The following is a 15666-nucleotide window of genomic DNA, read 5'->3' as shown; positions in this document are numbered from 1 at the left end:
GAACAAATCCTTTTAGTAAGGAGATTTATTCTGTGAAGTTTGGATTCAGTCAAAGGGCTGCACTTGAGGACCTAGAGGGCCATATATGATTTCAAGGCCGCAGGTTCCTCACCCTGCCTTGGCAAATCTTAAAGCATTCTCTAAATGCTAATTATAAATTGGAGTGCTGAAGGATTCCATGTTGTAACTCTGCAAGTGAAGCAAAAGGTAGCAACTTGTCTAACTATAGAAATGTATAGCCCATTTTATTCATGATTTCCATGAAATAGCTTGAGACATTTTCAAATGCTTTGTTAAATCTAGGCTAACTCTATCATTTTCCAGATCTACCAGCTTAGTAACCCTGACAAAAAGAGAAATAATGATTGGCCAGCATTACTTGACTTTGATGGATGGCATGCTTCCTTTTCGAGGCATTCACTAGTCATCCCTCTAATAATACCATCTAGAATTTTTCCAGGAATCAAAGTCAAACTCAGTAGCTTATCATTTACAGACTCCAGTATCTTCCTTTTGGAGGACCAAGGTCTCCCAGTGCATCCTGGGTCATCTCCAGTCATCCTGAGGAATATCTATCTGGTCACTGGATTCAGATGGCTCTGGAGGAGAAGAGAGGCTGGTGACCTGCACAGCCCTCCCTCACTCAAGACAAAGTCAAGTGCAAGTCATGTCATCATTTCTCTGATGGCGTAGTCTTCTTTGGCAACGAAGGATGAACACAATTTGTCCATCTCCAATCCTATAGTATACCCTTGTCTTTCTTCACGATCTTTCAGAAATCAAAGACGTGATTCTGCAAGCACAACTACCCTTCCTCTTACTATGTTGTTCCTCTGGGTCAGGTAACTTGAATTCATCAAGAGAACAGCTGGGTACTTACTTGTGTTAGTTATTGACTCTCATTGGGTCATTATTTGTCCTGTTCTTTCCAGTTCCCCAATCATTATCTTTGGTAAGGAAACAAAAGCACTGGGAGACCTGAACAGCTCTTCCTTCACTCAGTCCTCAGTTATTGCCATCCATTTACTCCAAACATCAGTCCTATTCCTTCATTAGAGAAGGATTAGGATTAGAAGAGGATTAGAACTCCTTTTTGGTCCTAATGTAATCCAAGAAAAAGCATCCCTTACTGGCCTTAGTTTTTCTTGTCATCCTCAGAGTTGTACCAAAGATAAAGTGAAATAATATTTGGAAAACACTTTGCAAACCTTAAAGCAATTTAAAATGCTAGTTCTTTTTCTTTTCTCCCCCTCCCCCTCCTCCCTCTCCTCCTCCTCCTCTTCCTCCTCTTCCTTCCCCTCCTCCCCCTCCTCCTCCTCCTCCTCCTCCTCCTCCTCCTCCTCCTCCTCCTTCTCCTCCTCCTCCTTCATTTTCCCCTGACACTTCTTAGGGAATTTTGCCACACTTTTGTATTCATCCTCCTATCTGACCTTGCTTCCATCTTCTCACATCTTTTTAAAATTTAAGTTAAATTGCAAATTCCTCCTGAATCCACACCAGTCTCTTTAGATTATTCCACTTTTTCTTCCGTATTAGAATTATTTCCCACTGTATCTTCAGATCTGTCTTGTGCATACATTTCCTACAGAATTTTATTCCATGGGTTCCTACTTATTCTTTTTCTGAACCTTTTGAAATATGTTCTCTCCAAATCCAGGGGGCACATCGGACAATTCCCAGCTTTCCTCTCCTTTTCCTTCATAAATTCTAAGAAGGAATGATCACTTCCCTCCAAGATTTCCATCCTTTCCATCCCAGAAACCAATTCCTTCCTGTTGGTGAGAATCAGATATAGAATATAATTTTCTCTTGTTTGCTCCTTGCCTTTTGAAGGATAAATGTTCTATTGAGGTAAGTGAAAAAAATAAACAAAAAATATTACCTGTTCTGTTTTTGGCATAGAAAGTTCAAGGAGATGTTGAGATCAATGTAGCCCCATGACTACTCTAGCATAATTTTGTGACAGGCTTATGATTCATTTCTCAACATTTGCATCTATTTTGTCTTTGTGTTCAGATGATCTGTTATATATTCTGATGATAATATTCCTTCTGTTTTTTTGCCTCCAATGACCTTTACCCAAATGTTCTCCACTGTATTTCCTGTGCCTAGTTCCTAGATTGACTGTTATGAGAAGATCTTAATGTGCAAATCTATCATGACCATGTTAACTAAATTGCACAATATACTCCAGTGACTCCCTATCATCTTCAAGATCAGCTATAAAATTCTCTGGCATTCAAAGCCCTTTATAAACTGCCTTACCCCACCTCTCCTACTTTCCCAGTTTTCACACCTCATACTCTACCTTATACTTTGTGATCCAGCGGCACTGTCCTCTTTGATGTTTCTTGGATAAGACACTCTACCTCCTTACCAGAATATATTTTCACTGGCTGTTCCCCATGCCTGGAATGTTCTTCCTCATCTCTCCCTCCTGGTGTCCCTGACATCTTTCAAGTCCCAGATAAAATGCCACCTTCAATAGGAAGTCTTTCTCAATCTCTTTTAATTCCAGTGCCTTCCTTCTGTTGATTAGTTCCATATTATCCTATGTATGTCTTATTTGTACACAGCTGTTTACATATAGTTGTCTCCATTAGATTGTGAGCTCCTTGAGAGATGGGATTGTCTTTTATCTTTCTTTCTGTCCTCAATACTTAGAATAGTACCTGCTACACAGTAGGCACTTAATAATGTTCGTTGACTGACTGAATACATATAACCCCCTTGACCTTTCCTGTTTGTTTTGCATAAGGCATTATTATTGTTTAGTCATGTCCAACTCTTCATGACTCCATTTGGGGTTTTCTTGGCAGAAATATTGGAGTGGTTTGTTATTTCCTTCTCCAGCTCATTTTACAGAAGAAGAAACTAAAGTAAACAGGGTTAAATGACTTGCCCAGGGTCACACAGCTAGTAAGTGTCTGAGGCCAGATTTGAACTTAGGAAGATGAGTCTTCCTGATTCCAAGTCCAGCATGCCACCCAGCTGCCCCGAATAAGGCATGCACTTATCATGGGTTTCATCCCCCCAAGTCTTAGTGATATTTTTGAAATTAAATTTGCCTCTCCATATTAGGATCTCTAATTTATCTTGCTTATTAAATTAATATTTAACTTATTTGACCATAGACAAGCCTCTTCCCTATTCTGGCCCTTGATTTCTCCATATATAAAATGAAGAGTCCAAGAAAACAATATGAACAATGACTGCAATGATATAAATGAGCAACACAGACAACAAAAACTGAATATTGTAAAATTATAATGACCAAACTTGGACCAAATAACAGATGGGAGAGCGTACCTCCTTCCTACCCTTGTAGAGGTATGCTGCATATCAAATCAGACTTGGTTGCTGTGTGGGTCAGTTTTGCTGAACTTTTTTCCCCTCTCTTTCTTACTCTTTGGTATAAGGACCAACTCTGTGGTAGAAGAGGAGGAGAAATATATTGGGAAATGTAGGTGATAGTGAAAACAAAATATACCAATTAAACTTTAAAACAAATCAATCAATCAGGGATGGAGCCAAGATAGTGGAGTAAAAGCAGGGACTCACCTGGGCTCTTCTAAATTTCTCTCCAAACAACTTAAAATAGTGCCTCAAAATGAATTCTGCAGCTGCAGAACCAACAAAAGGATAGGACAAAACAATTTTCCAGCCCAGGACAACTTAGATGGTTGGCAGGAAAGTTCTGTCTCACTGATGTGAGAGTGAAGCAAGGTCCAAGGTAGGCCAGGCAAGGCAGCAGCAGGCCTTGGGGATGACTGAATTGGCAGTCATGGCTTCTAGAGCTCTCAGCCCACAGTAAGGGCATTGGATAACTGGTCAGGAGATTACAGGGGACCTTTTGCTGGCACTTTGTGCAGAACTCTGTTGCATTGCCCACATGTAGTTTCTAGTCATGGTCCTACAGTGAGGAGGAGCATTAGCAGAAGCCATATTCCTTGTCATAGTTCCAGGGAAGAAAAGAGTTCTGGTGGTTACTTTTAGAACAGAGCACAGGCCAAGTGAGCAGGGACCTTACTTTTTAGATCATACCTCCTTGCAGAAACTGAAAACTTATAGACATTTAGAACTAACTCTGTAAACACTTACACAAAAAAAAACCCGAAGCTTGGGACAGTGCCTCCTCCACCTTGAGAACAGAGCTAACACAAAGTTAAAATCTAAGAAAGAGGCTGGAAAAATGAAAAAACAACAATAAGATAAGGGGAGAGAAGGGTGATAGAAAGGAGGGTATATTGGAGGAGGCTGTGATCAGAAGTAAAACACTCATGAGGAGGGGCAGGATGGGAGAGAGAGAGAGAGAGAGAGAGAGAGAGAGAGAGAGAGAGAGAGAGAGAGAGAGAGAGAGAGAGAGAGAGAGAGAAGGATAAATAGGGGTCATAAAATGGAAGGAAATACAATTAGTGATCATAACTGTGAATATGAATGGGATGAACTTACCCATAAAATGGAAGCAGATAGCAGACTGAATTAAAAACCAGAATCCCACAATATGTTGTTAACAAGAAACACACTTAAAACAGAGAGAAACACACAAAGTATAAGTAAGGGGCCAGAGCAAAATCTAATATGCTTCTGATGAAGTAAAGAAAAAAATAGCAAGGGTAGCAATCATGATCTCAGATAAAGCAAAATCAAAAATAGATCTAAATAAAAGAGATAAGCAGGGAAACTACATTTTGCAAAAAGATATCACAGATAATGAAGTAATATCAATACTAACTATACATGCACTAAATGGTATAACATCCAAATTGTTAAAGGAAAACTTAAATGAATTACAGAGGAAATAGACAATAAAACTACACTGGTAGGGGAACTCAACTTTCACCTCTCAGAAATAACTCTAAGCAAAACAAACCAATAAGAAAGAAGTTAAGACAATGAATAGAATTTTAGAAAAGTCAGATGTGATAGAACTCGGGAGAAAACTGAATGGGAATAGAAAGGAATATACCTTTTTCTCAGTAGCTTATTGCACGTACACAAAAACTGACCATGTATTAGGGTATAAACACCTCACAACCAAATGTGGAAAAGCTGAAATGTTAAATGCATCCTTTTCAGATCATAATTCAATAAAAATTATATTCCACAAAGGATCATGGAAAGAGATTAAAAATTAATTGGAAACAAAATAATCTAATCCTAAAGAATGAGTAGGTAAAAGAAAAATCACAGAAACAAAAATTTCACTAAAGAGAATGACAACAATGAGACAACCTACCAAAATTTGTGCAATACAGCCAAAGCCTTACTTAGGGGAAAATGTGTGTCTCTAAACTCTAAACACTATCAATAAAATAGAGAAAGAGTGGATTAATGAGTTGGGCAAAATACTATATAAAAAAGAACAAATTACAAATCCCTAATTAAACGCCAAATTGAAAATTCTGAAAATCAAAGGAGAGATTAATAAAATGAAAGTAAGAAAAACAATGAACCAATATAAATCAATCAATCAACAAACATCTGTTAAGCACTTTCTATGTGTCAGATCCTGCGTTAAGCACTGGAGATATAGAGAAAAAGCAAAAATCACTCTGCCCTTCAGTAACTTACATTCTAATGGGGGAGGCAACATTTATAAATCAGAATATACAAGATAAATACAGAGTATATGGAAGATAACTTTAAAAGGAAATGCACTAGCCGCTGGGGGCAGGGTGGAGGGGGCTCAGGAAAGAACTCCTGGAGGAGGTGAAACATGAACTGATTCTCATAGGTATGTTAAAAGAGGTACAAACCTTAGATGGTTTATTTTTTATTTTTTCCTATTAAATGCATGCTGCATAGAAGAATGAAAACGAATGGGAAAAACCATAAAACAAAACAAAACATAGTACAAAAGAAAATGGTCTGTTTCTATCTGCGATCCAGTTTCATAGTTCTTTCTCTGGATATGGAAGGCGTTTTGCCTCGAGTCCATTGGAAATTTTTTGAAGTCCATGCATTTCAATGAAGTACTAAGTCTACCAGAAAATATCCTCTCACACTGTGGTTGTTACTGTGTACAAAGTTCTCCTAGTTCTGCTCCTTTCACTCAGCATCAGTTCATATAAGCCTAGGTGGTTTATAATGAAACAAAACTATAAGGCAGACAGGTGACAAATTATATAATGTAGCTGCAGGAACATTTACCTATATAGGAAAATTTAAATAAAAGTAGAGATATTTGTATTGTTAGATCGCACATATTCATATATATATGTAGCACTTTAACTTACTTGTTAAAGGTTTAACAGCATACATGCATTTACACTTGCCTATGAATATTTCTGTATGCACCTATCTTTCCATTTCTGTCTATCTAGTTTTCTTCTATATTTACCTATCCATCCATCTCTCTCTCTATCTCTCTATCCATCCATCCATCTATCTGTCTATCTATCTGTCTGTCTATCTATCTATCTATCTATCTATCTGTCTATCCATCTATCTATCTATCTGTCTATCTGTCTATCTATCTATCCATCTATCTATCTATCTGTCTATCCATCTATCTATCTATCTGTCTATCTATCTATCTGTCTATCTATCTATCTATCTATCTATCTATCCATCTATCTATCTATCTGTCTATCTATCTGTCTATCTATCTGTCTATCTATCTATCTATCTGTCTATCTATCTATCTGTCTATCTATCTGTCTATCTATCTATCTAGCTATCTATCTATCTATCTATCCATCTATCTATCTATCTGTCTATCTATCTGTCTATCTGTCTATCTATCTATCTATCCATCTATCTATCTATCTGTCTATCTATCTGTCTGTCTATCTATCTATCTGTCTATCTATCTATCTATCTATGTATCTATCTATCCATCTATCTATCTATCTGTCTATCTATCTGTCTATCTATCTATCTATCTCTCTGTCTATCTATCTGTCTATCTATCTGTCTATCTATCTATCTATCTATCTATCTATCTATCTGTCTATCTATCTATCTATCTCTCTGTCTATCTATCTGTCTATCTATCTGTCTATCTATCTCTCTATCTATCTATCTATCTGTCTATCTATCTGTCTATCTATCTATCTATCTATCTATCTATCTATCTATCTATCTATCTGTCTGTCTGTCTATCTATCTATCTGTCTGTCTGTCTGTCTATCTATCTATCTATCTATCTATCTATCTATCTATCTGTCTGTCTGTCTATCTATCTATCTATCTATCTATCTATCTATCTATCTATCTATCTATCTATCTATCTATCTGTCTGTCTATCTGTCTGTCTATCTATCTATCTATCTATCTATCTATCTATCTATCTATCTATCTATCTATCTATCTATCTATCTGTCTATGTATCTATCTATGTATCTATTTGTCTGTCTGTCTGTCTGTCTGTCCGTCTGTCCGTCTGTCCATCTCTCTGTCTGTCTATCTATCATCTATCTATGCTTTCTTGCACTTCATGAGAGGACTTGATGAAGGACCCCATATGTGTGCAAGGATGTAAGCTTTCAAGGCTAGCCATTGACTGTGCCCGACCCACATTTTCTCTTCTTCAACTAAACATAGTGCTTAAAACTCCCAAAGTGCAACTTTGAAAGTGAGGCAAAAGATAGTACCATGTCTTCTTATCATTAAAAAATTATTGATATCTTTTGTTTTTTTACTTCATCTTTATTTCTAAATATATCCTAACCTCTCCCCTCTCCAGAGAGTCATTCCTTATAATAAAGAATAAAAAAGAGACCGAACCCCCCCCACAAGTTGGCAAAACTGACTAGCAAGAAAATTGTCTGACAGTATACAGAGTGTTTTATTACCCCCAATTCTCTGCCTCTGCCAAAAACAGAGGTGCATTTTCCCATTTCTTTTCTCTTTAATCATTATGATTACACAGCATATAGTTCCAGGTTGGGGTTTTTTAATGTTCTTTCCATTTGTATTATTACAGTCACTGTGTATGTTACTTTCTGATTACTTTGCATTAATGCACATGTTTTCATTTCTCTGAGTTCTTCATATTCATCATTTCTTATACTGCAGTAATTCCATTATATTTATGCAATCAACCAAGCAATTAATAAGCATTTATTAAATACCTATTATGGATTAGAACATTGTACTTTGTTCTAGGGGTAAAAAGATAAAAAAAGACAAAAGAAAACAAAAATGAAGTTCCTGATTAGCTTACATTCCCCTGGGGAGACAGAAGGAACTTACATACAAAGCACAAAAGAAGCAGATTCCAGAAAGACTTGCGGGGCATGGGAAGAGAGGCATTAGAAATAGGGGACTACAATTTAGTTAGCCATCCCTCAATAGATGGGCATCTATTTTGTTTCCAGTTCTTCATTTTTTAAAATTAAGTTTATCGTGTGTGTGTTGGTCCTTCATTGCCAAAGAAGACCATGCCATCAGAGAAATGATGATGTGACTTGCACTTGACTTTGTTTTGAGTGAGGGAGAGCTGTGCAGGTCACCAACCTCACTTCTCCTCCAGAGCCATCTGAATCCAGTGACCAGGTATTCATCAGGATGACTGGAGATGGCCCAGGATGAGGCAGTTGGGGTTAAGTGTCTTGCCCAAGGTCACACAGCTAGTGAGTGTCAAGTGTCTGAGGTGAGATTTGCACTCAGGTCCTCCTGACTCCTGCACTGGTGCTCTATCCACTGCACCACTTAGATGCCCCTAAAAATTAAGTTTATTATAATTAACAAAAATCCACCTCATCATACTGCTTTGTTTCCTTCTTCCATTGACAAAGAAAGAAAAAACCCTCATAACAAATATAGAGTCAAACAAAACAAATTCCCAAGATGACCACATTCAAAAAAATAGGTCTCTATGTGTATGCTTTATCAATCACATGTCTGTCAGGGGATGACTGGCAAAATTCGTCCTGAGTCCTCCGGAACTGTGGCTGACTGTTGCACTGATCAGAGTTCTTAAGTCTTTCAAAGTTGTTTATCTTTAACATGTTGGCATCTTTGTATACATTGCTCATGTTCGGCTGACTTCATTTTTTATTAGTTCATGCTAGTCTCTTCCCAGGTTTCTCTGAAACTTTCCCCTTTGTCATTCTTTTTTTTTAGGTTCACTGAATTTATTTTAAAAATCATAAAACGTTTCTTACAGAAGAGTATTACATTCTGCACACTGCTCTGAATGGATGCCAGGGACATGTGGACTGGTAACACTCTTTCTCCCCTGTCTTCTCCGCCCGCTCCCCAAATTATAGTGACCGTAAAGCAAGGTGTTCACAATAGTTACAGGAGGGGAAAATTATTATTATTTTTACTACCAACGATGAACAAAAAATAAAATTCACTCTGCTGCTGTTTCAAAATTTCAATGTTAGTTTTGCACGCCCGTCCCCCTCCCCTCGCCCCTGTTTGTAAGGAACTAAAACTTCACATCTGGTGAATAGCAAAGATTTCACTAAATCTCAAATGCAGAACACCTATGAAGCAGAGAAATGTTGACTTTTTAACAGAAGCAGATAAAAACAGATGCAGGACTCCTTCAGTTCTTCACTAGATGAATATCTGGTCACTGGATCCAGATGGCTCAGGAGGAGAAAGTGAGGCTGGTGACCTTGCACAGTCCTCCCTCACTCAAAACAAAGTCGAGTGCAAGTCATGTCATCATTTCTCTAATGTCATTGTCTACAAAAATGAAGAATGAACACTACCATCACGACAGTCTTAGAAAAACTTTCCAGAATACTGCTTCACACTATAAAAAAGAAAAAATATCTTGCATTAGAATCCTTGGACATCTGTATTCTGCTTCACACTGTTTTGCAGTAAATACTATGCATTGTGTATCTGGTCCTGTGTTCCTGTAAGGATAATAATTCGATCCTCAGATCCTTCCAAAGGTTCATCAGTTTTGATTGATGCTCCAGGTTCATGATGTATTTGTTTGATTCACTGACCACCTTTGCCAATAATAACTCCAGCCAAATCTTTGGGAATAGTTACTTGTGTTGTAATAATGGGTCCACCAACTTCACTGTATGAGCCACAGCCCCCTGTATAGGAACAGTCATATCCAGAATCACCCGTAAACTCATGGTTCATAAGCCATCAGCCATTCGAAAGGACTCCATGTATCTAATATACAGTCCCAAGTCTAATCAGCACTAAAACCGACCATGCTATCATAACAGTCACTGGGTCTTCCTCTTCTGTCATAAGTCATAAGATCTCCTCTTCTAGGTGGTGATGATGGAGGAAGAGGAAGATTTCAAGTTCTGCTACTGCCCATGCCACCACGTCCAGAAAGAGGTGGTAGGGGTCCTCTATGAGGGCTCATGTCATCATAATGTCTTCTAGGTGGGGGCATAGGATTCCCACCACAACCTGGGGGCATTCTATCAAAACCTCCTCTTCCCTGCATGGAAAATCCTACAGGGTATCCTCTTAAATCATCAAACATCATTGTGAGACCATCCTAGTCATAGGTTTCATCATAGAAATTGGGATTGTAGGGTTGTGCATATCCTTTGATGGGAGACTCAGATATAAGATCCAGCATGATCTTTATGCACTCCACAATCCTATCAGGATTTCCCCTGATAAGAACAACTCTATCCATGGAATGAGGATAGCATTCCTGAAAAAGCTTGATAGTTGTCTGAGTGTTCTCTTGAAGCTCTTTGATTTTAGCATCTTTGACTCCAATTACAAATTCGCTGGGCCTGACGTGAAACCTCAGAGTTGTTATGATTTTCGTTTATCTCATTATTCTCTCTTTATTAGTGATATGGAGTCATCTTTTATTAATAGCTTGAATCCTTACCAATTAGAACACTGAAAAGTCTAATGTGGAGACTGAGAAAAGGAGGAAACAGATATAATCCCCTCCAGAAAGAATTTCCCTAAAGTATAAAAGCACAAAAACTGAGGCATTGTGTGGCCAGTCTTTGCTCTTGGATGCTCATGCTTTCTATCAGCACCGATGGGCACAGACCTGTATAGAGCATGTCCAGTTGGGAAAATGGAGGAGCATGGGGTGGGGTTGGGGAAACGGGATAAGGAAAAGAGAAGTTTCAACTTACCCTAACTGTAAACCAGTCACTGTGGACTCTACATCTCTCCCATTTGTCCCTTCTCTGCAGTCACACAGCTACCACCCTAGTTCAGGCCCTAATTACCTCTCCCCTGCACTATGGCAATAACCTTCTAATCTTCCTGCTTCAGGCTGATCCCATTCCATCCTCTCCCAAATGCCAAATAGATTTTCTAAAGCCAAGATCTGCCTTTGTCATTCTCCTGCTCAATAAATGCCAATGACTCCTAATTGACCCTAGGATTAAATATTATTTCATTTTTGTCTCAACATTTTTATTTCTATTTTTTGTGGAAGTTTTATAGTGTGCATAATTATTAGTCCATGCATGTAATTTATAAATAAGTAAATATACATATATTGGAGGTGTTTACTCAAATGTTTATTACTAATAATAATCAATAGCAAGCACTGATATAGAGTTTAAGGTTTACAAGGCTCTTTATATATGCTGTAGAGCACCAGTGCAGGAGTCAGGAGGACCTGAGTTCAAATCTCACCTCAGACACTTGACACTCACTAGCTGTGTGACCTTGGGCAAGTCACTTAACCCCACTTGCCTCATCCTGGGCCATCTCCAGTCATCCTGATGAATATCTGGTCACTGGATTCAGATGGCTCTGGAGCAGAAGTGAGGCTGGTGACCTGCACAACCCTCCCTCATTGAAAACAAAGTCAAGTGCAAGTCATGTCATTATTTCTCTAATGGCATGGTCTTCAGCAATGAAGGATGAACACACATATCATATATATCATATATGTGTGTTATTACACATGCACAGACCACCACCAATGCTGTGAGGTATATGATATTATTATCCCATTTTGCAAATGAGGAAACTGAGATCGAGAGATTTGAATGACTTTTCTAGCAGTCACACAGCTGGTAAGGGCTTCCTGACTTCAAATTCCATACTTTTTGCACTAGTGCCACAAAACATCCTGGAAACCACGGACATAGAGAGGGCCAAATGTCGGAGAGAAGTGAGAGACTGAAGACAGGATCCTGGGGGCATGGAGAAACATTGGTAAAGTAGGTAGCCAGGCCTTGTCTCCATTGGTACCAAGGAAGACTTGGCAGGAAGGGGGAGTCTAGGACAAGTTCTTAGAAGGGTTAAAACCGTCATCTCCTAAGTCAGACTTTAGAGAAAGGTTGGAAAAACTAGAGAGTTGGCCAAAAACATAGTTAATGACCATCTGTTACATGTTTAGCTTTATGCAGGAGCAGAAATGGATCAGATAATTCTGGCCCCCCGTGAGCTTATGGTCTAGTAGGAAAAACAATACCTACACATAAATAAGTGGTTAACAACATGAGGACTTGTGCACAGTAAGGGATGCAGGAAGAAAGAGCATTTGTGGTCTCGGGGTGATCAAGGAAAGCTGTCTAAAACAGTAAGGGAAGGAAAGGGGAGGGTCTAGACAAAGTTATCTTTCACCTCCCTGAATATAGGGCAAGCAGGGAAGCTGATCACCCTTCCAATGAGCTGGACCTTTGTGTTTAGCCAGCCTTTGGTGATTTGTACTGATTCATCTCATTACTGTCTATCCCTGTTAGTGAATTTGGTGCTAAGGTCAAAGCTGGGTTTAAGTCCTTCTAAGAGCCTAGTAACATTGATCACACGCAAACAAAGTCTGTCCTTCACAACGAGCTGGACGAGGAAATGTGGATGACTCAGTGCTGCTCACCCTCTCTGCTGGAAACACAACACCAAATGCATGCATGCATGCTCTGCTTATCTGGGGGTTATTTTCATATAAGAAAAGCCAATGGCTTCTGTTTCCTGGACTTTTCAGTCCTTTGATGACCTAGAACAGAATGCTAGAAGATTGGTCAGTGACCTGTAATAAGGCCTACAGCTAAGTCAGACTGGTATATTAGGGAGCTCTGACTTTTTTTAAAAAATCATTATTTAATTTTAATAGTCATTTAAAAAAATTTTGAGTTCCAAATTGTCTCTCTCTGACCAGCCCCTTCCCTATTCATTGAGAAGGCAAGAAATAACAATATATGCGAAACCATGAAAAATATATTTTTACATTAACTATGTTGAAAAAAGCAAAAAACTTGAAGTGCAAAAATATTATACTATCATTTGTACTCAGAGTTCATCAATTTTCTTCCTGGAACTAGATAGATTCCTTTTGGAATCTTCTTGGATCATTGTATATCGATCAGAGTAGTCAAGTCTTTCACATTTGGTCATCATTACAATAATGCTGTTACTATGTATCAAGATCTCTTGGTTCTGCTCAATTCATTCTGCATCCGTTTATATATGTCATCCTAGGTTTTTCTGAAACCATCCTGCTCATCATTTCTTATAGCACAACATCATCACAATCATAAACCACAACTTGTTCAGCCATTCCCCAGTTAATGTTCATCCCCTCAATTCTTTGCCACCACAAAAAAGAGCTACTATAAATATTTTTATATACACAAGTCCTTTTCCTTTTTCTTTGATCACTTTGGAATGTATACCTAGTAGTGCTATGGCTGGATCAAAGGATATGTTTTATAGGCCTTTGGATATAGTTCCAAATTGCTCTCCAGAATGGCTGGATCAGTTAACAATATAACCAACAATGCATTAGTGTCCCTATTTTTCCAAATCCTCTCCAGCATTTATCATTTTCCTTTTCTGTCATGATAGGTATGAGATAGTATCTCAGTATTGTTTCAATTTGCATTTCTCTAATCATAATTTAGGGTATTTTCATGTGACTATAGATAATTTTGATTTCTTCTTTTCATATCCTTTGGTCTTTTGTCAATTGAAGAATAGCTCTTATTTTTAAAAACTTGATTCACTTCCCTATATATTTGAGAGATAAGACCTTTATCAGAGAAACTTGCTATAACTTTTTTCCACTTTCCTGTTTTCTTTTTAATTTTGGCTGCTTTGGTTTTGTTTGTGAGAAACCTTTTTAATTTAATTAATTTAATTAAAAAATTATCCATTTTACTTCCCATGATCTTCTCTATCTCATAAACTCTTCTCTTATTCATAGATTTGACAGGTAAATTTTCCTTGCTCCCCTAATTTCCTTATGATACTACCATTTATATATAAATCATGTACCCGTTTTGACCTTATTTTGGTATACTGTGAGACCAAATTGCCTTCCAATTTTCCCAATAATTTTTTGTCAAATGGTGAGTTCTTGCCCTCAAACCTAGGATCTTTGGGTTTACCAAACACTATATTACAACTATAATTTCCCACTATATGCTGTGTACCTAGTCTATTCCATTGATCCACCCCCTCTGTTTCTTGGTCTGTCCCAAATCGTTTTGATGATTACTACTTCATAATATAATCTGAAATTTGTTACTGCTAGGCCACTATCCTTCATATTTTTTTCATTGACTCCTTTGATATTCTTGACCTTTTTTGTTCTTACAGATGTATTTTGTTATTATTTTTTCTAGCTCTATGAAATATATCTTTGGTAGTTTGGTATGGAACTGAATATGTCAATTAATTAAGGTATAATTATCATTGTAATTATGTTGACTTACTCTTCCCATGAACAATTAATATTTTCCAGTTCTTTAAATCTATTTTTATTCATGTTTGAAGTGTTTTGTAATTGAGTTATCCAGTTCCTGAGTTTGTCTTATCAGATTCCCAAGTATTTTATATTGTCTGTAATTATTTTAAATGGAATAACCTTTAAAAAAAATCTCTTCCAGCTGTCTTTTGGTAGTAATATATAGGAATACTGATGATTTATGTGGGTTTATTTTATATCCTGCAACTTGGAACCCTAGTTTTTAAACCCAAAGCCCAAATACTAATGCTTGCATTGAATATGTTACCTTATATGATCTATAATCTTACTGATGTACCTCACTGGGTGCAGATTGTACCCCATCCACCCCTTATCAGCTTTTTCATTCATGTCCTTCTGTAAATTTTCCACAGAGGATTATCCAAAACTGCAGAACTTTCCCTCTAAATCCTTTAACATCTGCATGGGAACTCATAAAGAACTTAGATTGTCCATTTATCACTTCTCATGATTCCTCCCTTACCTACTCACCTCTTTTTTTTTAATCTTTCCACAGATAATTTCTTCTACACCTTGCGTAGAAGTAAGTATCCTTGCTATCGTTGATCTGTTAAGTCTCCCATAACTTTCTCCATTACCCTTTGCATCACTTGCAAATCTGGTTCTTCAGAGATTATTATGTTCTATGATTCACAATCATCCAGAATCACCAGAAGATTTCTAATGTTGAAGAGAAGACTTTTGGTGCTCTGGAGCAGCTTGTGATCATTGAAAGCATTATGCAATTTCCCGAAGGCTAGCTAGCCTGCACCTCCTGCAACACTTGGGTTCCTTCAAGGGCCAGGTCAAAAGTCACTTTCTTCAAGAAGTTTTTTATTCATTTCCTTGTTGTTGGTCCGATCTTCAAAAATCCCTTTCCATCTATCCATCCATTTATCTATCTATCCATCCATTTATCTATCTATCCATCCATCTGTCATCTATATTTATATATTTTTGTACTTTTGCATATATCCTACACTTGCACATGCCTAAACCTTGACCTATTATTTCATTAGTATAGGGAACTCCCAATGAAGAAAGTCCCTCTACCA

The 15666-nt window shown here is 37.7% G+C and overlaps 1 pseudogene; it reads right to left on the bottom strand.

Annotated features, from left to right (window-relative positions):
* Positions 1-9703: 9703 nt before the first annotated feature.
* LOC140501276 (heterogeneous nuclear ribonucleoprotein K-like) lies at positions 9704-12774 on the bottom strand (annotated as a pseudogene).
* Positions 12775-15666: the final 2892 nt, after the last annotated feature.

The sequence above is a fragment of the Notamacropus eugenii genome, chromosome 1 (assembly GCF_028372415.1).
Source record: "Notamacropus eugenii isolate mMacEug1 chromosome 1, mMacEug1.pri_v2, whole genome shotgun sequence".
In the NCBI taxonomy this organism is placed as follows: Eukaryota; Metazoa; Chordata; class Mammalia; order Diprotodontia; family Macropodidae; genus Notamacropus; species Notamacropus eugenii.
The sequence above is the reverse complement of the archived record's forward strand: the minus strand, read 5'-3'. Positions and strand labels throughout refer to the sequence as shown.